The 26,316-nt window shown below is 47.6% G+C and overlaps 1 pseudogene; it reads right to left on the bottom strand.

Annotated features, from left to right (window-relative positions):
- LOC132591163 (zinc finger protein 721-like) overlaps nt 1-25,760 on the bottom strand; it is a 48,156-nt pseudogene extending 22,396 nt beyond the window's left edge.
- Between the last annotated feature and the right edge of the window lie 556 nt (nt 25,761-26,316).

Raw genomic sequence — 26,316 nt, 5'->3', positions numbered from 1 at the left:
GACAGTTTCACTTTTATTGTCGACAGTGGTAGCAGCCATCATCTTATGCTGCCTTCAGGACAGATCCTGAACTGCAGGCCACTTGAAGATGAAAAAAGCCTGCAGCTTGCTGATGGTTCTTGTGGAACAATTAAAAGCAAGGGTGTTTTTTATATGCAATGCTTAGACACTAACCTTGATGTTTATGTTGTACCAGGCATGAAGAATTGTCTCTTAAGTGTGTCTTGCTTATTACGTGAGGGCTTTGAAATAAGTTTTGCCAATGATGTTTGCAAAATTGCCAGAGATGGGGCTGAGCTGGTAAGTGTTACTGTTGGGTCTGATGGTCTGTTTGTCCTAGATGGGAGGGGGCAAGCAGGTGGAAGTAACACTGGTGATGCTCAGGCTAAAAGCGCTAATACCCCTAAGGGCACAGAGGGCGCTATCCATAAGGATTGTATTCATGCTTGGCACAGGAAATATTGTCACATGTCTTTTCCTTATGTGAAAAAAGCCCCTGACTTTGTCAAAGGTTGCAGGTTCAAGCCATGCGATAAACACCTGCAGTGCCGCGCATGTGCGAAAGCGAAGACGAAGAGATGCTCTTATCCTAGGTCTGAGAGGAAGAGCACACAACCATTTCAGTTAGTGCACTTGGATATTTCTGGGCCTATGTCTACGTCAAGTTTAGGTGGTTCAAAATACGTTTTGTGTCTTCTGGATGATTTCAGTCATTTCTCTTGGGTCATAACATTGAAAGAGAAGGGGGAGGCTGCCAGAGTGATACAAGAGTGGGTAGCCGAAGTAGAACTACAGTTCTCCTTCACTGTCCAGTGTTTCCAGAGTGACAGGGGGGGAGAGTTTTTGAGTGCAGAACTACAAGGGTTCTTCCGCAGCAAGGGAATCAGACACAGGAAGACCGCCCCTTTTAGTCCACAAGAGAATGGTTTAGCTGAAAGAAAATTTAGAACACTGTCTGAACTGGTAGAGGCAACGTTGTTTGATGCAGGCCTACACCAGAAGTTTTGGGCAGAATGTTATAAATTTGTGAATTTCTGTTCGAACCGCGCTTTTAATTCAGTTGTGGAAAACACACCCTACTACATGTTGTATGGCAAAGTTCCGAAGGTGCACTAGTTCAGAACTTTTGGGTGTGAGGCGTGGGTTCTAATTCCAAAGCAGAAGCGCAGAAAGGGAGGATCAAGATCCAGGAAAATGATCTTCTGTGGTTACGAACCAAACTCAAAGGCTTGGAGGTTTGTGCCAGCAGAGGGGGACCAAACCCGCATTCACATTAGCAGGAGTGCTACGTTCTGTGAACAGGAGGGCTGGAGACGCATTCATGCTAACCCTGAAGTTCTTCTTGACTGGTCTTCAGGTATTGACCAGGAAGAGGAAACTGAGGTGGCTGATGCTGGAGTTCCAGGTGCTGCAGGACCAGATCCAGGTCAGGCAGCTGGTCCAAGTGGTGTAGCTCCTAAGGAAGTGAAGCAAGTAGTCAGAAGCGCACCGACTTCTCCTCAGGTCAAGCCTGGGAAGTACAGCAAATGTGGTAGGTCACCCACATCACCCAAAGCAAGCCCAGAGGGGGCTGCAAAGCGTAGTAAGTCTCTTGACAGTGTTGCTAGTCCAAGAGAGCCACAGTCAGAGACAAGCAGTTCGGATTTAGAGGGGGAGGATGTGGGACCAAGACGTTCAAAACGCACCACGAAAGGTATACCACCTGAAAGGTTTTCAGCTGTCAGTGTATGGGCGAACCTAGCAGTGTGTGAGCCTGAAAGCTTTGAAGAGGTGCAACAGTTGTCAGTAGAGGAAGCTAGTAAGTGGAAAGTTGCAATGGAGAAAGAGTTGAACTCCATGCAATCTCTTTGTGTGTATAGTCTAACACAGTTGCCAGAAGGTAAGAAAGCAGTCAGTTGTCGGTGGGTCTACAGGTTGAAACCCACAGTGACTGGAGAGCCTCAGTACAAGGCTAGATTAGTAGCTAGAGGTTTTACTCAGAAGAAAGGAATACACTACACAGATGTCTTTAGTCCGACTTCGAGATCGGAATCTTTCAGGATGCTTTTAGCGACTGCAGCGCAGAGAGGCCTAGTGGTCAACCACTTTGATGTGGACACTGCTTATTTGAACTCTGACCTCCAGGAGGAGCTGTACATGTTGCCTCCTCCAGGGTTTGAGAGTGAAGTGCCAGGTCAGGTGTGGAAGCTGCATAAGTCGATCTACGGTCTGAAGCAATCCGCTAGAAACTGGAATTCATGTCTTCATTCTGTTTTGGAGAGCCTAGGTTTCAAGAAGAGTCTAGCTGACAGTTGTCTGTATCTCAGAGGTGAAGGAGAACAGCAGGAACTGTTGCTGGTCTATGTAGATGACCTGATCTGCTTAGCAAAAAGCCAGATGCAAGTGCAGAAGTTTGCAAAAGAGCTAGGCAAGAGGTTCAAACTCAAGAACCTAGGTGCAGTGAAAGTTTATCTAGGTGTGCAGATAGACAGGACTGAGGATGGAAGTTTTTTTGCTCAGTCAGAAAGGGAAGATTGAACATTTGCTTGAGAAGTTCAGAATGTCTGACTGTAAAGGAGTCAGAACACCCATGGAGACAAACTTTGTGAAAGAGTCACAAGTGAAGGACAAAGTAGTGTTTGAGAGTCCTGAAGTGTTCCAGTCAGCGCTAGGAAGTCTGTTGTATTTGTCACAATGGAGCAGACCAGATATTGCTTTTGCAGTCAATTTGCTCAGTAGAGAAGCATCGAAACCTAGCGTACATGCTTGGAACAGTATTAAGAGAGTGCTTAGGTATTTGCAGGAAACCAAAGAGTACTGTTTGAAGATGTCAGCGCAAGGTGAGCCACAACTCACTTGTTTTGCAGATGCTGATTGGGCCAATCAGGAGGACAGGAAGTCAGTGACTGGTTTGGTAGTCAAGTTTGGAAATGCCCTGATTGGTTGGTGGTCGCGCAGGCAAAGCCTAATAGCTATGTCATCCACGGAAGCTGAATTCTGCGCGTTGTCTGCGACATGCACTGAGTTGGAGTACTACAGATGTTTGGTCCAGGAAATCTGGGGTGATTGTAGCCAGCCCATCACTGTTTGGGGCGACAATCAACCATCTTTGAGACTGGCGGAGTCTGGACAGTTCAAGGCCAGAACCAAACACTTAGACATCCGCTTCCGAAACGTATGTCAGAGCATACAGGTAGGCTTGGTAAAGTTAAGTTATTGTCCAAGCCAGGAGAACCTAGCAGATGGGTTCACAAAACCCTTGAGTTTCCAACGGCATGGGGAATTCTGTGAAGGGTTGTTTTTGGGGTAAGTTTGGATACCCGCTATCCCCAGTGTTCAGGTGAGAGGGGGTGTGAGGAGTAACAAGTAACCAAGGGGTTAACTGTGTACTGTCCACCTGACCACTGAGGAAGATATCATGTTACAGAATATACTGGAAGCATTTCTTTGTGTAACAGTTGGTTTCGATTCTGCCTGGGAGACGGTCGCAAAATGTCTGCGAGCTCACCAGGTTGTTTGTTGTTTTCTCTGTAAAATAAACTTCAGTAGTTATTAGAACACCTCGGACTCTGTGTGTTCTTAAGAGGCTTTTTATCCAAAGGCTATACAAGCTACCGCTGTGTGTGAGAAAGGAAAAAGGAGAACTCTGCTGTTTTACTGCCAAGCCCGGGTCTACGGAGCAGAGGCGCTAGAGAAAGCATGCCGGGCGGCATTTAGTGGCTCCTAATTGAGTCGTAAATCGCTCAAAGGAGTCCTATACTCGTCACAGTTTTGGACTACAATTCCCATCTTCCCTGACCACTGGTCCTGTTAGCTAGGGATCATGGGAGTTGTAGGCCAAAACATCTGGAGGGCTGCAGTTTGGGGATGCCTCCTTTAAAGGTTACTGTGGAATGGATTGGTAAGTAGTCAGACATGGGTAGTGCATTCAGATGGTGGTATTGTTTTTATATTATTATTATTATTATTATTATTATTATTATTATTATTATTATTTCAATTTATACACCGCCCTATACCTGGAGGTCTCAGGGCAGTTCACAAACAAGATCGCAGCATATAAAAGCAAACAAAACACAATAACCCAATATAACACACACACCCCCCACACACACAAAAGCCACATTTTAAAGGGCTGTTGGTGTTGGATGTTTTAATGAAAGGCCTGGTTAAAAGAGAATATTGGGCCCGGAACTAATTGGTAGCCAGTGCAGTTGGACCAGGATCGGTGTAATATGCTCAACCTGTCTTGCTCCAGTGAGCAACCTGGCCGCTGAATTCCGCACCAGCTGAAGTTTCCAAACCGTCTTCAGAGGCAGCCTTACATATAACACATTGCAGTAATCTAACCTTGAGGTTTCCAGAGCATAGACAACAGTAGTTCGGCTATCCTTGTCCAGATAGGGGCATAGCTGGGCCACCAGGCGAAGGTGATGGAAGGCACTCCTGGCCACTTAGGCCACCTGAGCCTTGAGTGACAGCAAAGGATCCAGGGGGACCCCCAAGCTACGAACCTGCTCCTTCAGAGGAAACGTAACCCCATCAAGAGCAGCCATCTGGTCTAGGGAACAACCCACTAACAGAGCCTCAGTCGTATCTGGATTGAGCTTCCGTTTGTTGGCTCTCATCCAGTCCATTACCAAGGCAGAAGACTGGTCCAGCACTTCCACTGCCTCACCTGCAGATGTCAAGGAGAAATGGAGCTGAGTGTCATCAGCATACTGCTGACAACCTCTGCCAATACATTGCGATGGCCGGGGAGCTGTGATGTATTCCTAGCTCAAACTGCCTGCAGATGACAAAGGCACAGGCAGGTAGGCAGGCAGGTGGAGGAGCCCAAAAAGGTGCTCCCCTTCTCCATCTCCATCCACCTGCCTGCCTCCCCCCACCCCAAATCTGAGCAAGCCCCAATACCTCTCTGGCTCCATCCATCCAGGTCCCCATCTCCACTCCCCTGGAACTCACCTGATCTCTCGGAGGTCCCTGGGAGGGAAAGCTCAGAGGTTGAGAGGAGGGATGCAGGAGACAACCTGACCAGGTCAACTGTCCATCTTCCCCCTTCCATCCTTGCTAGCTTTGCGGGATCCGTCTCTTTCATCCTTCCTGAGGAGTCGAGGAGCCAAAACAAGCTGCAGGGTCCTGGGAGAGAGGAAGAAGCAAAGGGAGCCTCAGAGGCCCTGCAGGGATTCTCCGGCCCTAGATATTCTCCTGCCCCTGGAGAAGCACAAATGGGGCAGCCCCTTCCCAAGAGAAACCCTATTTCTAAACATCTCCAGTGGTTCCAATTTCACCCGTTTGCTCCTCACCCTACTTTGTAAGGCTGGCATGGTCTGCACAGTAGTGACCTGAGCGCAGATCCCATTGAACTCAGTGGGATTATGGACAGAACTTGGTGCCCAAACCAGTCACCATTCTGTCCCCAGGCCTGAAAACTGCAGCCCCAGAGCATGGGCAGAAAACAGACTAGTAGTTATTACATGCTAGGTGCTTTATATGGAGAGCTCTGTTGACTGACGCTCTTTGAGCTCTCTCATGGCAAGCCAGGCAGATGTTGTGGCCCCATTTGCCTCTGTCTGGGGTTCCATGGGGACCAAATCTGTATGTGGAAGCAGAGGAGCTGGTGATGCCATGTTTCTGAAATATCATGAGATGAATACACCACTCCTCCTTAGATATTGTCTGTGTTTATACACTATCTTCGCGAGTCTCCAGTCTCAAAATGTGGCCCCCACCCTGTCATGGAAACCATCAAAGTATAGATCAGAGGTCCCCAAACAGAAGCAGAGGAAGCCAGCAGCTTCTCAGAAGGTTTAACCCAGGGGTCCCCAGACTACGACCCGGGGGCCGGATGCGGCCCAATTGGCCTGCCAATCCGGCCCGCGCCGACCCCCGCTGCCCGCCCTTACGGCGCGCAGCGCGGCAGCACTCTTCCGGCTCGGGAAAAAATCGCCGAAAATCCTTTGTGCACATGCGTATGGACCTCTCCCGACCCGGAAGAGATAATTTCTGGTGCACTTCCGGGTCAGGGGAGGCCCATATGCATGCGCACAACGGATTTTCGGCGCTTTTTCCACCCTGGAAGCGCGCCGCCGCGCCAGTAAGCACCTGTGCGCATGCGCACGGGCGCGCACTCCCCCGCCCGTCGGCCCGCACAGGCGTGCGCTCCCCTGTCCTCCGGCCCGCCGCGCGATCGGCGCGGTGGGAACCGGCCCAAACGCCGGTAAGTCTGGGGACCCCTGGTATAGATCGACCACATGTCCTAAATCTGTAGTGTTCTTAACAACACCAGGCATGCAGACCTTTATAATCTCCAGAGGTGAGCTTTGCGCTCCTCGTGACAAGATTCCCAAATGCTTAGGGCAGCTTGATAGAATTAGCCTCTTTTGAGATTGCACCAATTTCCATTTATTGTTTATCAAATCCCACAGACTCTCTGCCAGATTTTTTCCAGAAGGTTTTACAAGTACCTATCAGGATGGGAAGGATTTTCTCACAGTCAGCCAGAAAGGATTTTATGCATTCCATGTCCTCTAGTACAAGCCACCCAATGAATGATAATCCCTCCTCATTGCAAATGTTCCCATCTGGCTGCAGCTTCTCCTAACAAATGTGACTTATCCCCAGATCTGAAGGGGTTTATTTGCATGCCCAGTTTTCCTTGACCCAAAGCCCCCTCCCCAAAAGGAAGGCAGCATCTGGATCCAAAAGAAGAACAGAGCTGCAGACCTCCTGCAGAGTGGACAAGGGGGGACTCTCTGCTCCATGACCTGGGGGTCTTTCCCCACCAGGCATGATCTGAACAGGGACCCCCCCCCCCATGCACCCTCCCTGCACCACCTGGCAGTGGCATAGCAAGGTCTGGCGGTAGCCGGTGCCAGGCAAAAACGTTTCTCTATAACTGAGCCTTTGGCTGGTTAATATATTATGGCCTTTTAAAAATGTTTGTGGGAGGCGAGATCATTGGTTTGCCTTTGTCTTATTATGCATTTAGAGTTCTAATTTTGCACTTTTGTGTTGTGAATTGCCCTGTAAACTTTGGATGAAGGGCAGGATACAAATATGATGATAATAATAATAATAATAATAATAATAATAATAATAATAATAATAATAATAGCAGCAGTGAACAGCTACAGTCAATGGGGGTACCATCTTGAGTAAAATATTAGGGGGGAGCAGGTGTCATGGAAAAAACAACATCATGTATATAACATAACATAAACGTTGGTTTATTGTGGTGCATCCTGGGAGTACCACAGAGGGCTGCTGGGAAATATCTAAAAACCTGTATTCATGAAAAAGTGTCCTTTTGCCCTTTAAGAGGAATTTCTCTGCTCTGTGTGAAAGGATGCTTATTTTGGGAAGTGCTGGGGCCATAACAGGCTATCACTTAATTGGCTTGCTGACTCCAACCTGTGTGAGAACTAAGAGAGGGAGTGAGGCTTTGATGTGTAAACTCATCTGGCCATCTGACTTAACTCCTGACCAGTTGAAAGAAAAGTGCCTTTCTAAAACCTCTATAGGTTAATCCACAAACTAGAAGTTTGAATTGATTTGCTTAAGGCTAAGATACACATGTGTGCTAAATCCTTAAGACCTGTAGGTTTTGAAATGCTTAATCACTTGAGCTTGAGTAGTACCTTGTTGAATGCAGGGTGGATAAAAATCAATGATTTTTTAAAAAAAATCAAAAAAATCGGATTTTTTTGATTTAAATCGATTTTTTTGATTTAAATAGGATTTTTTTAAATAAAATGCTTTTTGAGGGAAATATATTACCATCCAAAGGTTATTCCATCATGAAATAAAGATTAGTTTTTTATTTATGTAGAATAAGTTTGTATATGTTTAATTTTGGGGGTAAATAAATTCCATTAATCCATTCACAATGTCATGCTCTTCCAGAGGTTTTTGTAAGATTATTGGGCAGTTTCTCTGCCTACAAGATATTATCACAGGTGCTTGGTTTACTTTTGTAGTTCTCAAAACTGAATTTGACTCAACAGAGATCACATGCCTCTTCTTCACAGCAAAAATGTTATAACACGAACAGAGTTGAGAAAAATACCTTAATCCTATTGTTCTACAAACCTATGAATACAGAAACAACCCCTTCAGGGCTAAGTTTCAAGAAGTTCAGTGAATAGAATAGAAACAATATTTTTCTGATTGTTTGGAGTGGACAGTATTTAAGTTTTTCATGTGTAGGCTGGGCTGACAGTCTAAGTTTCTTAAAATATATATATTTTGTTTTTGTTTAGCCAAATTAGTTAACAAACATGGATGTTTGTTTAAGCATATAACATATGTTGTAATGTTATTGTTTCAGTTGAATAAATCTATTTAAATTGTTATTATTAAGGTAATGATTATTTTTCTCCTTCCTAAGTACAACAGTAAAGTTGTCCAAATATGAATGATTAACCTATTAAACTGGGGATAAAAAACTAATATGAAAAGTTGTTATTCTAAAAATCTTCATCTACTTGCATATTAAAGTTATACCAGCAAGAATTAGTCTTTATGTAGAAACTATGATTTAAATCAAGCCTTACTGACTAGTGATTTAAATCGTGATTTAAATCATGATTTAAATCAGTTTGATTTAAATCAAATCCACCCTGGTTGAATGCCATTGTCTGTGCTCTATCTTGGAGTGGATGCCGTGCTGGAGAAGGCTTGGACTCGTTTTTCTCTTAGCTTTCTATATGTATGTATAAGTTAGTGAGTTTATACCTTTGTTATTTTATTGTAACCTTTCTTGAGAACTGTATAACCATTCTTCTTTAATCTTACTTCTGAATAAATAGTTAAAGGACAATTGTCTGAGTTTTGTTCCTTTGGCTGCTCTGCTGAATCCAGTCCTAGACTGTTCCCACCCTACCAGGCCAACCTTCTGTCTGAATTACCCTAAGGGGAATTCAGTGGTGGCAGCTAAACCGTAAGATTTGAGTTTAAAGTATAAAAGCGGGAGAGCGCACTTCGTTTCTGCCTTACGGGGTCCAGCGGCGCCTTGGATAAGGGACTGGACAAAGGAGGAACAAGGGAGGTGGCTCCCCAAATCTCATGACAGCAGCCATTGGGCATAGCCAGGATTTATGTGAAGGGGCAGAATCTCAATTAATTAAGGATTTGATTCCCCCCATTGGAGGCCCATGGACCCGAATAAGCCCCGCCCTGCAAAACTGATCACAAGATGCAGCGTGCACACACCATTTGAATGGCAATGCCCATTAACATGGGGGGGGGCCTCAAATATTTCATGGGGGAACCAAAGGGACCTCGGTGCCCTGGGGTTATGCGAATCTGAGAGGATGAGAAGCAGAATTTGTTGCTCTCTCTTCCACTGCCCCCCCTTTTTGGCTGGGTTTCTACATCCTTCTGGGAGGCAGAAATCCATCAGGTGGGGATGATTTCTTATATATGAAAGGATGTCATATGGAGGAAGGAGGATTGTTTTCTGCTGCAGACACGGAGCAATGGATTAAAACTTCAAGAAAGAAGATTCCACCTAAACATTAGGAAGAACTTCCTGACAGTAAGAGCTATACAGCAGTGGAATTTGCTACCAAGGAGTGTGGTGGAGTCTCCTTCTTTGGAGGTCTTTAAGCAGAGGCTTGACAGCCATATGTCAAGAATGCTTTGATGGTGTTTCCTGCTTGGCAGGGGGTTGGACTGGATGGCCCTCGTGGTCTCTTCCAACTCTATGATTCTATGATTTCATGGGGGAACCAAAGGGACCTCGGTGCCCTGGGGTTATGCGAATCTGTGAGGAAGAGAAGCAGAATTTTTTGCTCTCTCTTCCACCATCCCCCCTTTTGGCTGGGTTTCTACATCCTTCTGGGAGGCAGAAATCCATCAGGTGGGGATGATTTCTTGTCAATATTGTTGCTGGAATGTTTGCAGTGACTGTGAGCTTCCATTGGATCATTGTAATGGATTGATTTGAAGTGATTTCTGCACCAGGCAAATGAATTTTTATCCCCCCAATTACCCCCCCCCCCCGCACACACCTGTATATTTTGCCCAACCAAAGGTGGCAGCCCTACCTAAAGCACAGGAAGGAAGCAGCAAAAGGCGCTTTATGACCTCCAGGCTAGGACGGAGCGAGGCGGGGAGCGCTTCCCTCCACCACCGGGCGCCCCCCTTCCTTCCTTCCCCGGCTTGTTTTGGCCTCCTTGATCCCTCTGTGTTATCCCGAATTACGCTTCCTTTTCTCCCCCCTTTCCAGCCTCCTCCTCTCCGCCCCTTTCGCCCAAACTCCTCAGGCGGCGCCTCCAATTTCTCCCCTTCGCTGCTGATCTGAACAGGGACCCCCATACATACACCCTCCCTCCACCCCTGGGACCCCCTTCTTTCTCCCCCATTGCACCCCCAGGGGGAAGAGAGAGGAGGCTTGGCAGAGAGGAATTGGGGGCAGGACCCTCTGCTTCCTCACTTGGGGGTCTCCCCCCACCAGGCATGATCTGAACAGGGACCCCCATTCATACACCCTCCCTCCACCCCTGGGACCCCCTTCTTCCTCCCCATTGCACCCTCAGGTGGGAGAGAGAGGACCCTTGGCAGAGGGGAATTGGGGGCAGGACCCTCTGCTGCCTCACTTGGGGGTCTCCCCCCACCAGGCATGATCTGAACAGGGACCCCCATGAAGCCTCTCTTGCAGCCCTGGGACCCCCTTCTTTCTCCCCATTGCACCCTTAGGGGGGAGAGAGAGGAGACTCACCGAGGAGAGAGAAGAAAGCAGCCGGAAGAGAGGGAGGGAATTTGGCCAGGGAGGACCTTCACTTCCTGTCCTCTCTAGGAATCCAGCTCTGCTCCTTTTAACCCTTGCAAAGCCGAGGGTAATGAGCCCGCCCTTCCCTCCCTGCAGATTTCCTGCTTCTACGCCTGCGCTCAAGGGGCTGCCCACCCCCGTTTCTCCCTCTGTGCCAAGGACTCTGCCCCAAGGAGCCCACATCTAAGCAGACTAACAGCAAGGGTGACGAGGGTGGCCATGGGGGAGTTACTTGGCTTTCTCCCTTCCCCAAAATAGAGGCTGCTGGATCCCAAGGAAAGGCTGGAGTACTGTGTCCAGTTCTGGGCACCTCAGTTCAAGAAGGATACTGACAAGCTGGAACGTGTCCAGAAGAGGGCAACCAAAATGGTCAAAGGCCTGGAAACGATGCTTTATGAGGAACGGCTTAGGGAGCTGGGCATGGGCGTACCCAGGATCAAAACTAGGGGGGGGCAAGGGGAGGGGCCAAGGCACGGATGGGGAGGGGCCACAAAGTGGGCGGGAACGGCGAGCTCGCGCTCCGCCGGGCTGTGCCCCTCCCTAGAAGCAGGTCTGGTGGGCGGAGGCGGAGCCCAGCCCAGCGGAGCGCGAGTTCAGCGTTCCCGCCCGCCGCGCCACGCTCTCTGGTTCCCCGCCGCGCTTGGCCCTGCCAGAGGGCGCGACGGGGAGCTGGAGGGAGGGCGCAGCGCGGCGGGCGGGAACGGCGAACTCGCGCTCCGCCGGGCTGTGCCCCTCCCTAGAAGCAGGGCTGGTGGGCGGAGGCGGAGCCCAGCCCAGCGGAGCGCGAGTTCGGCGTTCCCGCCCACCGCGCCGCGCTCCCTGGTTCCCCGCCGTGCTTGGCCTTGCCTGAGGGTGCGCCGGGGAGCTGGAGGGAGGGTGCGGCGCGGCGGGAATGGTGAACTCGCGCTCCGCCGGGCTGTGCTCCGCCTCTGCCCACCAGCCCTGCTTCTAGAGTAGGGCAGCTGCCCTAACTTGCCCCGTGGTGGGTACGCCCTTGGAGCTGGGTATGTTTAGCCTGGAGAAGAGAAGGTTAAGGGGTGATATGACAGCCATGTTCAAATATATAAAAGGATGTCATATGGAGGAGGGAGAAAGGTTGTTTTCTGCTGCTCCAGATAAGCGGACACGGAGCAATGGATCCAAATTACAAGAAAGAAGATTCCACCTAAACATTAAGAAGAACTTCCTGACAGTAAGAGCTGTTCGGCAGTGGAATTTGCTGCCAAGGAGTGTGGTGGAGTCTCCTTCTATGGAGGTCTTTAAGCAGAGGCTTGACAGGCATATGTCAGGAATGCTTTGATGGTGTTTCCTGCTTGGCAGGGGGTTGGACTGGGTGGCCCTTGTGGTCTCTTCCAACTATGTGACTCTGTGAGAAGAGGCCAAAGTCTGCCTAGTGGCAGGAGGTGTCTTGGCCTCAGAAATGGCTCCATCAAGACACCCCCTGGGGACAAACCCTCCAGCTCAGCAAGTGGGAGGGGGAAGAATGGGGGGGGCTTCCCAGCCAGGAGATCCCCCCCCCATTTCCCACCCTCAGCGGGGCTGGACCAATCAGAAGCTTCTCCATTGCACGGCTGGCCAATCCCCTTTCAGATTCCCCTTGGCCTCGTCCTCTCCTTGGCCCCACTTTCCTGAGGGAGTTTTCCTCCTGAGTTTCCCTCTTGGCTGCTCCCCCTCCCAGCTTCTCCTTCATTTCTCTTCATTTCTTCTTCCTTCTCTTCCTCTTCCTCCCCCCCACATTGTTTGGGGGCAGCTGGATTTCCCACCCCCATGGTCAGGCAGGCCCAGGAGGAGCCCAGTGAGGCGTCAGGGCCAAGAGATGGCATTTCCCCCGCCCCTTTCCCAAAAAAGGCAGGAACGCTGTGTTGTTTCTTCTGGAAGCCCCAGCTGTTCTCAGAGACTATGGGCTTGTTTTCTAGTAGCAGCAGTTGCAGAGAAACTCCAGGATGGGGACCATCCTTGAAAGCTCACTCTGGGATCTGAGAGAGAGACGTTTGCAGACCTGCCACCCAGAGCCCTCTCCTTCTCCTCCTTGCATTGCCTCATCCCCTTCAGGACAAGATCTTAAAGCGGCTTCCCATCCTTTCCTCTCCAGGAATGCAGCTCAGCTCCTTTAAACCCTGGCAAGCCCAGTGCAGCCAGCCCAGCCCTCTTGCTCTCTCCTTTTCTCCGCGGAGAGTCCTTGTAGTCCGGTTAATACAGTATCCACACTGACCTGGGAAAAATTGCAACAAAAGCGCTACAAGTGGCATTTTGATGAGAATTGGGTGTAGAATAACATATAAAAATTTAGACAAAATTAGCTAACAGGAACACTGAGAAATCGTGATTTCAAAATTGCCGACCTGCTGTATCTATTTTATTGTATTTCGATTAGTTTTCTAAACTTGATTGTGTATATCCTATGTTTTTTCATTGTTACCAAACATCAGGGAAAATAATACAAAGTTGTCATTGATCTAATTATTAGGCTAAATAATTTCTGTATTTAAATGTTTGCTAAGAAACAACAAAGTGAAAGCAATGTTACATTGAAACAAGATCACAATAAGGCGCTTGAACCAGAACTTTTAATATGTATTCACAAATAACGAGAGCAGACATCAGTCATCCATATCATCTTCTATATCAGAACAATGTTCAATCAACAACACATTTTCACAACCAATGGTCTGGCACTGACCACAAGCTGTTGAACATGGAAAACTATTTTTTGTGTGCATTGGATGCAAAGAAGAGCAAACTGAAAGCAAAGTCGGAAACAAGTAAACTATGGCTTGAGTATCAAAATATGGTTGATCTTGCTAGAAAACTCATCACAGGCGTAACTGACTGCTTTTAACAAGTCATTCAAGAATTTATAAAGACAATGTAAAGTAACATAAATAGCACAACCACGTGTTGCAAAGTATCAGAAAAGGACTTAGTCCAACATAAATGCAATGTCCACAGTCATAAGTCGTAGTTCATATGTCATAGTTCAGATAGGGTATCCATATGGAAATAAATCAATTCAAAAGTATTTGCAAAATAGATGTAAATGCTTGAGTTCCACAGAATGAGGTGTTCACCAACGTTTAGGTAAGTGGCAGCGAAGCGTCCGAATGAAGATCGGGCGGGGCATGGGAATATCCACAGGTGAAGACAAGGTTCCTAGGCTACGTAGGGATAAGAACAGGGGTCCCCAGACTGCGGGCCAGATGTGGCCCAATTGGCCTCCCAATCCGGCCCGCGGCGACCCCCGCTGCCCGCTCTTGCGCAGCGCGGCAGCGAACTTCCAGATCGGAAAAAATCGTTTGTGCGCATGCGTATGGGCCTCTCCCGACCCAGAAGAGGTCATTTCCGGTGCACTTCCGGGTCGGGGGAGGCCCATACGCATGCGCACAAACGATTTTCGGTGATTTTCCCCGACCTGGAAGCGCGCCACCACGCCAGTAAGTGTGTGTGTGCATGCGCACAGGCGCGCACTCCCCCGCCTTCCGGCCCGCCGCGCAATCGGCACGGCGGGCACCGGCCCAAAGTCCGGTAAGTCTGGGGACCCCTGGATAAGAACGATTATTCCACAGGAAAAGTTTACTCATGGCTGAGTACTGCGGGTTTAGTTCAAAAACAGACTAGACAATCAGCATACACAGCAACCCCCACAGATCATGACACTTCTGAGTCTTCTAGCACAAGCTGAACAAACAAGAAAAGTTCTATTTGCCAAGAAAAAGTTGGTGTCAGTGTAGCAGGGGCCCAAAGGGCCACAATTAAGGTGATAGTGTAAATCCTTATAAATCTTGGAATATGCTTATATTAGAAGAGTTATGGTAACCTGTTGCTTTAAAGAAAGTGATGATTCAGCAAGAAGCCATCCCTACTGGGATAGAAGGTCAGCTAATACGTCAATCACAAAGAAGCAATTCATAAACTAGAACATAAATTGTTACATCCACACGTAACACAGGTTCCCATGCATGTAAACTAACAATATGTAACAGATCACGGTGAGAATCAAAGTTTAGTTAGTGATGCTAATTGTGCATGCGTATTAAATATGAAATGAGGTAATGGTGAATATTAAATATACAATGATGTGATGATTCATGTGATTGGTTAAATCAAAAACCTTTGTCTGAAATGTTATAAATTCCTCTGCCCAACGTTGGGCGGGGTTGCAGTTTTGCGAAAAGATTTGACTGTAACCTTATTGTTTTGCAATAAACATAATTGACTCCTAACTCCTCTTGTCTCTGAGTTTTATTGGCTAACTCAGAAGATAAGCCATTTTTTTTGGCTTGCAACATCAGGAGACGGGTTCTTTCAGGCAGAAGTCAAGTTAATACAGTACTTTAACTTTGAGGAAGTCACAGCATTAAAGGCAGCAGGACATGCAAAGCTTGTATTTAATTCATTGTCTTATATATGGTGTTAGCCTCCCTGAGCCTGGTCTTGGCTGGGGAGGGCGGGATATAAATATAATTTATTATTATTATGGTTCTTTTATATATTTGTACATGGCTATCATATCACCCCTTAACCTTCTCTTTTCCAGGCTAAACAAACCCAGCTCCCTAAGCCGTTCCTCATAAGGCATCGTTTCCAGGCCTTTGACCATTTTGGTTGCCCTCTTCCGGACACGTTCCAGCTTGTCAGTATCCTTCTTGAACTGTGGTGCCCAGAACTGGACACAGTACTCCAGGGTTGATATGATAGCCATGTTCAAATATATAAAAGGATGTCATATAGAGGAGAGAGAAAGGTTGTTTTCTGCTGCTCCAGAGAAGCGGACACGGAGCAATGGATTCAAACTTCAAGAAAGAAGATTCCACCTAAACATTAGGAAGAACTTCCTGACAGTAAGAGCTGTTCGGCAGTGGAATTTGCTACCAAGGAGTGTGGTGGAGTCTCCTTCTTTGGAGGTCTTTAAGCAGAGGCTTGACAGCCATATATCAAGAATGCTTTGATGGTGTTTCCTGCTCGGCAGGGGGTTGGACTGGATGGCCCTTGTGGTCTCTTCCAATTCTATGATTGGAATATATGTGGAATATGATTCTATGATTCTATGATTTCCTATTCTTTCTTCTACTTCTTTTTTTCTCTTTTTCCCTTTCATTTATACTTTTTGTATATTAATAATCTGTAATGTTTGAATGTAATGGTTTATATTGTATGTATTTTTAAGATTTCGGTATAATAAAGGTTTAAAAATTATATAGCAAAGGAAGAGGACAGTTGGAGGTGGGAGGGACCTGCAAGGAACGCAGGGAAGGAAGGATCTCTCAGGGTCGGAGATGGGGAGAAGAGGGGGGGGTACCCAGGGGAGAGCTGGGGGAGCCTGCCTTTCTATGGGTTGATAAATGATATAATATACAGGAGGCACGTCCAACAGGTAAATTGTGATATACCAGTAGATCACTAGATGTCTGTGGTAGATCACCGCTAGATCACTGGCACCCCTAAAAAAAGCTCACCCAAAATGTTCCTCCTCCCTAAAAAAAGCCCTAAACAAAAATGGGCCTCCCTCCCTCCTAAAAGAAGCTCAACAAGTTTGACCTAAACAGCAAAAAAACAGGGCTTCCCTTCCTTAAAAAAACTCAACAGCTTTGACCTGAACCCCCCAAAAGGGGGTAGATCACCCCCAGTTTTTAACTCTGTGAGTAGATCAGAGTCTCTTGGGAGGTGGCCACCCCTGATATATAGGATACAAATGTGATAAAGGGTATTTTTACTTATTTCCCCCCCTTCTATTTTTCATACAATTGTGTTTTGTAAGATTTGTTTAATATTTTTTTCTTTTTTGGTTTTCCCTGTGTATGAATTCTTTGATGGGAAGCGAGAGTATGCCTGTGACTGAGTTCTCTACATAAGTGCCTGGAAACTTCCATTTCACTGTATCTGAAGAAGTGTGCATGCACACGAAAGCTCATACCAAAATAAAAACTTAGTTGGTCTTTAAGGTGCTACTGAAGGAATTTTTTTATTTTACTTCGATCCAGACCAACACGACATGAGACTATCCTTCCGATTGAAGCTCTTTCCACATTCCAGGCATTGATATGGTTTCTCCCCTGTATGAGTTCTTTGATGAGAACTGAGATAGGACCCGTCGCTGAAGCTCTTTCCACATTCGAAGCACTAATAGGGTTTCTCCCCTGTATGAATTCTTTGATGGGAAGTGAGACTCTGCCCGAAACTGAAGCTCTTCCCACATTCCAAGCACTGATATGGTTTCTCCCCTGTATGAATTTTGTGATGGGAAGTGAGACTCTGCCCAGAACTGAAGCTCTTTCCACATTCCAGGCACTGATAGGGTTTCTCCCCTGTATGAATTCTTTGGTGAATAGTGAGCACAGCCCTCTCCCGGAAGCTCTTTCCACATTCCAGGCACTGATACGGTTTCTCCCCTGTATGAATTCTTTTATGGATATTGAGATGGGTACGTTGACTGAAGCTCTTTCCACATTCTAAGCACTGATATGGTTTCTCCCCTGTATGAATTCTGTGATGGGAAGTGAGACTACCCTCCCGACTGAAGCTCTTTCCACATTCCAAGCACTGATAGGGTGTCTCCCCTGTATGAATTCTGTGATGGGAAGTGAGATGGCTACTTCTACTGAAGCTCTTTCCACACTCCAAGCACTGATAAGGTTTCTCCCCTGTATGAATTGTGCGATGGGAAGTGAGATGGCTACTTCTTCTGAAGCTCTTTCCACACTCCAAGCACTGATAAGGTTTCTCCCCTGTATGAATTGTGCGATGGGAAGTGAGATGGCCACTTTGCCTGAAGCTCTTTCCACACTCCAAGCACTTATAAGGTTTCTCCCCTGTATGAACTTTTTGATGCAAATTGAGACTCTGCATGTAACTAAAGCTCTTTCCACATTCCAAGCACTGATACAATTTCTCCCCACTCTTTGTTCTTTCCTGTGAAGTGAGGCTATCCCTCTCTACGAAGCTCTTTCTTTGACGGGAGGTGGACTGGGAGCTCTGACGGATGTTCTCTCCACACTCTGAATATTTATAGGACTTATTCACTATGTGGATTCTGTTCTGGTCCCCCTTGTTCTTCCCTTCCAATTCATCACCATCTGCAATGAAGAGAGTAGCTAATTAGAGCCTCAGAAAGAAATGGAGCTTCAGATATTGAACAATGTTAATGAATTCTTGTGATAGAGGAAGAACTGAAGAAAGTTAGATGTGAGGCCTTACTATAGTTTTCCCTGCCTTTGTTGGCTGGTATTAACTGACATTCTAAAGGAAACCTATTCATTCTGAAGGAAATCAGCTCTGAGTGCTCACTGGAAGGACAGATCCTGAAGCTGAGGCTCCAATACTTTGGCCACCTCATGAGAAGAGAAGACTCCCTGGAAAAGACCCTGATGTTGGGAAAGATTGAGGGCACTAGGAGAAGGGGACGACAAAGGATGAGATGGTGGGACAGTGTTCTCGAAGCTACCAACATGAGTCTGACCAAACTGCGGGAGGCAGTGGAAGACAGGAGTGCCTGGCGTGCTGTGGTCCATGGGGTCATGAAGAGCCGCACACGACTAAACGACCAAAAAACAACAATTAACTGACTTACTGCTTGGCTTTTATCTGGGATAGATTTTGTTTGGCTCAATCATGGAATCCCCTCCATATCCGAAGTCAGTCATCTCTTTGGTCAACCAAATGCAGGCAGAAGCAGAAGCAGAAGCAGAAGCAACAAACCTGCTAGAAGTTACATCAAGTTCCCTAAAAACTCTGAAGCCGACATTTAAGAAGGCCTAGCGGTTCAGACAAGCCTGGCCACTGTGTAAAAAGGCATGAATAGACAAAGAACATTCACAGAGAAGACTATTGATATCCCTCCATTCAGGGATCACGGTGGGGGTGTGAGAATCCCAGACGCTGTTGGTCTCCATCCATATGTGGGATGTAATCCACTGGGAGCAGTCAAGTACAGCATTCCTTGTTTTGCTAGAGTGGACATGCAAGGGAATGTTTGGTCCAGCCAGTTGAAACTTCCTGTTCCTCCTGGCCTGGAGCATCCTTCCTTGCATGGGACTAGTGGGTGGGCGTGACCTTTCCAGACCTGGTAAATGGCCAAGTCACGCTGGCCCCTTTCTTTTTCCTCCCCTTTTTGTCCTGCCTGCTTCCTGCATCACCTGGACTGGACTGCTGGCGGCCACAGCAGTTCCCCAGGTCATCTCCCATATGGGGTAAACCTGTTTCTACATGTTTGTAACTTTAAGCCTTAAGCCTGCCTTCAGGGATCACACTGTGCTCGGCCTAATCAGAAGTAAAACTATGGTTTTGTTACTTATGAATAAGACTGTGGTGTCTTTATTCTTTTAGGAGGGATTCAAAGGGGTCTTACCAGGAATATTAGAACATATCTCAATCTGGAGAAGCCAGACCAAATTGCTAGTTGTCTTAAGAAACTCACACAAGTTTGCAACCAGCTTTCTCTGCTGCGTCAGAAGCAGAATGAACTCTGCTAAGTGCAGAAACTTGCTAGCGCAAGTTAGGGAGGATATTAATAAAAAAAATATTTGTTGGGGTTTTTCGTCTACATGAAACCAGATTCAGCTCATTTCACTCTAGCAATTAAGAGTTGGCTGAACGCCCAGAACCAATAAGGAAGGTTGAGAGATCTGCCTGCAGATATGGGGCTAGCAACTCACCGGTGATTAATGTATATGCCTATACAAGGCAGTGTTACTTGTAAAGATGGTGTGGTGGTGTATGGAGTTGAAGCTGAATAGAACTGTTGTCATGAGAAAGCTTAGAGAGAGGGAAAGTGTTTGTTTTGTTTTGTTTCCTTTAACTGTATATATGCTAGTTATAGGTAGGTAGCCATGTTGGTCTGAGTCGAAGCAAAAAATAAAAAAAATTCCTTCAGTAGCACCTTAAAGACCAACTAAGTTTTTATTTTGGTATGAGCTTTCGTGTGCATGCACACCCATTCCCACCCACCCCCACCACCCTCTGTATATATATATATGGGTCTGACACTTCTGTTTCCAGTGTATATATGCTGTACATAATAAACTTTGTTTAGTTAAGTCAGCTGTTAGTGGCAGTGACTACACTACTTCATTTTGTTTCATCGGAGTTTGCAGCCAAGCTTTCAGAAAGTCTGCACATGCTCTGCAGTGGTTACTACAAGAACTCTGCACATGTACTGTGGTCTTTAAAATAGACTTCAACAATATTCTCTCCTGCCACCCTCAACATTCCCACACCAAATAGCGGAGGTTCATCCCATAGAGGTATATATCGAATTTCAAAACGGATCTTATGCAGAGCTCTCTGGTCAAGATCCAGCAACGTCCACGCCTCATCTATGAAACAAACAGCAACATCTTCAACTTCACTCTCCCCATCACCTGTTTTAATTTAAACCAATTCATGAACCCAGAACTCACACGCTGACCACTAATGAGGAACGACATGTTATTCCTGCAAATTTATTCTGCTATTTTTGAGATATACAAATGACATGAGAAGACTGGGTATTTGTATCATTTTTAGTAAAATAAATAAATCAATTACATGATTCTGCTCTCATGGGCAAGAATTGGCTTAAAGCAGGGGTCCCCAAACTAAGGCCCGGGGTCCAGATGTGGCCCAATTGCCTTTTAAATCCGGCCCGCGGACGGTCCGGGAATCAGCATGTTTTTACATGAGTAGAATGTGTCCTTTTATTTAAAAGGCATCTCTGGGTTATTTGTGGGGCATAGGAATTTGTTCATTTCCCCCCCCCCCCAAATATAGTCCGGCCCGCCACAAGGTCTGAGGGACAGTGGACCAGCCCCCTGCTGAAAAAGTTTGCTGACCCCTGGCTTAAAGTGTTTGCTAAATGCCTGTATCGACTATTTGTCCAGTATGAAAATGAAAATGAACTTCGATAAAAGCAAAATGATGGTTTTCGGGAACTCTCGCAAGACCTATACCGCGTTTCTCCAAAAATAAGACACTGTCTTATATTTTCTTTTTCCTAAAAACAACAACACTATGGCTTATTTTCAGGGGATGTCTTATTTTTCCCTCCTTCTCCTGCCGCGGCCGGCATTGCTGCTGCGCCTATCACTATGTCTTATTTTCGGGGTATGGCTTATATTCCTTGAATGCATAAAAATCCTGCTACGGCTTATTTTATGGCTAAGTCTTATTTTCGGAGAAACAGGGTAGTTGGGTTTTTGGTGGGAAACACATCCAACAGGTGCCCAAATTCAACTATCTGGCGATCACTCTCCATCACAGGCTCCGGTGGTCTTCGCCCTGTGCAGCGGCGGTAAAGGCCAGCAAGCTGTCTATGGGGGCCATAACGCGCTTCTTTGTAACCAGAGGTAACCAACACATCCCTTCTGCCCTCAAGGCCTTTAATGCTAAAGTCAGAGCTCAACTGCTCTATTATGGAATTCCCATCTGGATTCACCCAGTCAGTGGAGGAAGTGCAGGCAGCCTTTCTATTTCAGACTTTCGCTGTCCCACGCTGTGTGCCTTACGCTGCCTTGTGTCTAGAGGGAGGCCAACATAAGCTTGAGGCAGTTGCCTGGATTAGTTTTCTTTTATGCTGGCTAAACATTTGCTTCTCAGCAGATAAAGCCACTTTATTTAGCGAAGTTCTGTCAGACTCCTTGCCTTCCCCAGGGTTACAACTGTTTTGTACAAGGATATGACAACTTGGGCTTCCAGAGGATCTCCTAGGTGCCGTGGCTTTCCCAATTACAGGGGAGAGAACGGGAGCTCACCAAGACAGAAGCTAAGTTCCTCTGTTTGATCTTTTGCCGCCGAAGTACATTACAGGATCCTGGCCTTGTTGGAGCCCCACAGAGGGAAGCAGATTGCTGGCCGCCTCTCCCTTTGGCAAGTGACTGTACTGATGATATGGCGACGATATCGTACTGGCTTATTTATTTGTTTTGAATGTTTGTAAGTGATGCCAATAAAGGTTTTATTGATTGATCATTTTAAGTCCTATGATCCTTGTTTTAAAAGCTATAAAAAGTTATTCCAAAAAGAAAAGAAAATGGCAACACACGGAGGCCCCATCTGCATTCAATCCTGAAATTAGGATCAGGTTACTTTAAAGCAGGCATCCCCAGACTTCGGCCCTCCAGATGTTTTGGACTACAATTCCCATCTTCCCTGACCACTGGTCCTGTTAGCTAGGGATCATGGGAGTTGTAGGCCAAAACATCTGGAGGGCTGCAGTTTGGGGATGCCTCCTTTAAAGGTTACCGTGGAATGGATTGGTAAGTAGTCAGACATGGGTAGCGCATTCAGATGATGGTATTGTTTTTATATTATTATTATTATTATTATTATTATTATTATTATTATTATTTCAATTTATACAACGCCCTATACCTGGAGGTCTCAGGGCAGTTCACAAACAAGATCGCAGCATATAAAAGCAAAGAAAACACAATAACCCAATATAACACCCCCACACACACACACACACAAAAAAGCCACATTTTAAAAGGCTGTTGGTGTTGGATGTTTTAATGAAAGGCCTGGTTAAAAGAGAATATTGGGCCCGGAACTAATTGGTAGCCAGTGCAGTTGGACCAGGATCGGTGTAATATGCTCAAACTGTCTTGCTCCGTTGAGCAACCTGGTCACTGAATTCTGCACCAGCTGAAGTTTCCGAACCGTCTTCAGAGGCAGCCTTACATATAACGCATTGCAATAATCTAACCTTGAGGTTTCCAGAGCATAGACAACAGTACCGTGTTTCTCACATTTTAAGACATGTCTTATATTTATTTTTACTCAAGAAAATAAGCCTATAGCTTATTTTCGGGGGGTGTCTTATTTTATTTCTTTTACTAACCGGTAAGTTGCTGCTGCTGCTCAAGCACCGACAAAGCGCCCAGCAGCGTGCGCCGCATGGAGCCCCGAGCCAGCGGGACCCGCTGAAGCGCCGACAAAGCTCCCGGCAGCGCTGCGCAGAGCGCCCTGAGCCGCAGGAGGAGCACCGTGGCTCTCGGCCTCTCCGCCGTCCCGTTCCTGTTTCCGCCGCAGGCGCCGCCGCCTCCTGCTCCCTCCCGGGGCGTCCCAGGCTTCGCCCGCTCGGCAGTGCTCCATGCAAAGCCAGGGGCGAGCGCAATTCCACCAGGAGGTTCCTCCGCGGCACCCGTAGAGACCATAGAGGAAAGGCGCGCGGCAGACACACCACTTCGGACTTCCGTTACCCTCACCCACTCCTGCTGCGGCTCGGGGCGCTCTGCGCAGCGCTGCCGGGAGCTTTGTCGGCACTTCAGCGGGTCCCGTGCCAAGGGGAAAGGAAGGGAGGAGGGGAGAGAGAGCAGGCAGAAAGGGAGGAGGGGAATAATCGCTGACGCTACACGGCGAAAGAGAAAGGCAAGTTATGGCTTCAGGTGGAGCGACTGTCCCGAGATAATTGGAAAACAATCCTGCACTGTGTGAGCGTTTCTGCAGACCACGAGGCGCTGCTTGGCCCTTCCAGTTTGCTGCTGCTGCACGCCACAAACAGCGGAGGGTGAAAGGAGCAGCGCCGGGTAGCCAGAGTAACCTCCACAACCCCACAGCCACAACGTTTCCCAGCACAGGATGATTGAGGCTTTGTCGGCGCTTCAACTGGGTCCCGCTGGCTCGGGGCTCCACACGGCGCGCGCTGCTGGGTATTTTGGCGAGGCCCTCCAGAACTGCACTTACGGTAGCACTACGGCTTATTTTCGGGGTATGTCTTATATTTTTTCAAAGCATGAAAATCGTGCCATGGCTTATTTTATAGGGACGCCTTAAAATATGAGAAACACGGTAGTTAGGCTATCCTTGTCCAGATAGGGGCGTAGCTGGGCCACCAGACAAAGCTGATGGAAGGCACTCCGAGTCTCGAGCGACAGCAAATGATCCAGGGGGACCCCCAAGCTACGAACCTGCTCCTTCAAAGGAAACGAAACCCCATTAAGAGCAGCCATCTGGTCTAGGGAACAGCCCACTAACAGAGCCTCTGTCTAATCTGGATTGAGCTTCCGTTTGTTGGCTCTCATCCAGTCCATTACCAAGGCAGGAGACTGGTCCAGCACTTCCACCGCCTCACCTGCAGATGTCAAGGAGAAATGGAGCTGACTGCTGACAACTGCTGCCAATACATTGCGGTGGCCGGGGAGCTGTGATGTATTCCTAGCTCAAACTGCCTGCAGATGACAAAGGCACAGGCAGGCAGACAGGTGGAAGAGCCCGAATAGGTACTCTCCTTCTCCATCTCCATCCGCCTGCCTTTCTCCCCCACCCCCAAGCTGAGCAAGCCCCAATACCTCTCTGGCTCCATCCATCCATGTCCCCATCTCCACTCCCCTGGAACTCACCTGATCTCTCGGAGGTCCCTGGGAGGGAAAGCTCAGAGGTTGTGGGGAGGGATGCAGGAGACAACCTGACCAGGTCAACCGTCCATCTTCCCCCTTCCATCCTTGCTAGCTTGGCAGGATCCGTCTCTTTCATCCTTCCTGAGGAGTCGAGGAGCCAAAACAAGCTGCAGGGTCCTAGGAGAGAGGAAGAAGCAAAGGGAGCCTCAGAGGCCCTGCAGGGATTCTCCTGCCCTAGATATTCTCCTGCCCCTGGAGAAGCACAAATGGGGCAGCCCCTTCCCAACAGAAGCCCTATTTCTAAACATCTCCAGTGGTTCCAATTTCACCCGTTTGCTCATCACCCCACTTCGTAAGACTGGCATGGACTGCACAGTAGTGACCAGAGAGTGGATCCCATTGAACTCAGTGGGATTATGGACAGAACTTGGTGCTAAAACCAGTCACCATTCTGTCCCCAGGCCTGAAAACTGCAGCCCCAGAGCATGGGCAGAAAACAGACTAGTAGCTATTATATGTAGGTGCCCCCATGCTATGTGCTTTGTATGGAGAGCCCTGTTGACGCTCTTTGAGTTCTCTCATGGCAAGCCAGACAGATGTTGTGGCTCTATTTGCCTCTGTCTGGGGTTCCATGAGGACCAAATCTGTATGTGGAAGCAGAGGAGCTGGAGATGGCACATTTTTGAAATATCATGAGACGAATACACCACTCCTCCTTAGATATTGTCTGTGTTTATACACCATCTTTGCAAGTCTCCAGTCTCAAAATGTGGCCCCCACACTGGCATGGAAGCCGTCAAAGTATAGATCAAAGTATAGATCGTCCACATGTCCTAAATCTGTCGTGTTCTTAAGAAAACCAGGCATGCATACCCTTTAAATCTCCAGAGGTGAGCTTTGTGCTCCCCTTGTGCCAATATTCCCAAAGGCTTAGGGTAGCTTGATAGAACTAGCCTCTTTTGCGATTACACCAATTTCCATTTCTTGTTTACCAAATCGCACAGACTCTCTGCTAATTTTTTCTAGAAGGTTTTACAAGTACCTATCAGGATGGGAAGGATTTTCTCACAGTCAGCCAAAAAGGATTTTATGCGTTCCATGTCCTCTGTTAATAGTACAAGCCACCCAATGACTGATAATCCCTCATTTGTCCCAGAAGGTTGGGTGAAAGGTTGTTTTCTGCTGCTCCAGAGAAGCGGACACGGAGCAATGGATTCAAACTTCAAGAAAGAAGATTCCACCTAAACATTAGGAAGAACTTCCTGACAGTAAGAGCTGTTCGGCAGTGGAATTTGCTACCAAGGAGTGTGGTGGAGTCTCCTTCTTTGGAGGTCTTTAAGCAGAGGCTTGACAGCCATATGTCAAGAATGCTTTGATGGTGTTTCCTGCTTGGCAGGGGGTTGGACTGGATGGCCCTCGTGGTCTCTTCCAACTCTATGATTCTATGATTTCATGGGGGAACCAAAGGGACCTCGGTGCCCTGGGGTTATGCGAATCTGTGAGGAAGAGAAGCAGAATTTTTTGCTCTCTCTTCCACCATCCCCCCTTTTGGCTGGGTTTCTACATCCTCCTGGGAGGCAGAAATTCATCAGGTGGGGAGGATTTCTTGTCAATATTGTTGCTGGAATGTTTGCAGTGACTGTGAGCTTCCATTGGATCCATTGCTTTGAACTGATTTCTGCACCAGGCAAATGAATTTTTATCCCCCCAATTACCCCCCCCCCGCACACACCTGTATATTTTGCCCAACCAAAGGTGGCAGCCCTACCTAAAGCACAGGAAGGAAGCAGCAAAAGGTACTTTATGACCTCCAGGCTAGGACGGAGCGAGGCGGGGAGCGCTTCCCTCCACCACCGGGCGCCCCCCTTCCTTCCTTCCCCGGCTTGTTTTGGCCTCCTTGATCCCTCCGTGTTATCCCGAATTTCGCTTCCTTTTCTCCCCCCTTTCCAGCCTCCTCCTCTCCGCCCCTTTCGCCCAATTTCTCCCCTTCGCTGCTGATCTGAACAGGGACCCCCATGCAGCCTCCCTCCACCCCCTTCTCCCCATTGCACCCTCAGGGGAAAGAGAGAGGAGACTCACCGAGAGAGAAGAAAGCAGCCGGAAGGGGATTTGGCCAGGGAGGACCTTCGCCCCCTTTACTTCCTGTCCTCTCTAGGAATCCAGCTCTGCTCCTTTTAACCCTTGGCAAGCCGAGGGCACCGAGCCCTGCCCTCCCTCTCCCTCCGTGCCGTTTTTTCCTGCTTCTGCGCCTGCGCT

Source organism: Zootoca vivipara, chromosome 12 (assembly GCF_963506605.1).
Source record: "Zootoca vivipara chromosome 12, rZooViv1.1, whole genome shotgun sequence".
NCBI classification, from domain to species: Eukaryota; Metazoa; Chordata; class Lepidosauria; order Squamata; family Lacertidae; genus Zootoca; species Zootoca vivipara.
Note: the sequence above shows the minus strand (reverse complement) of the source record. Positions and strands in the feature narration are given on the sequence as shown.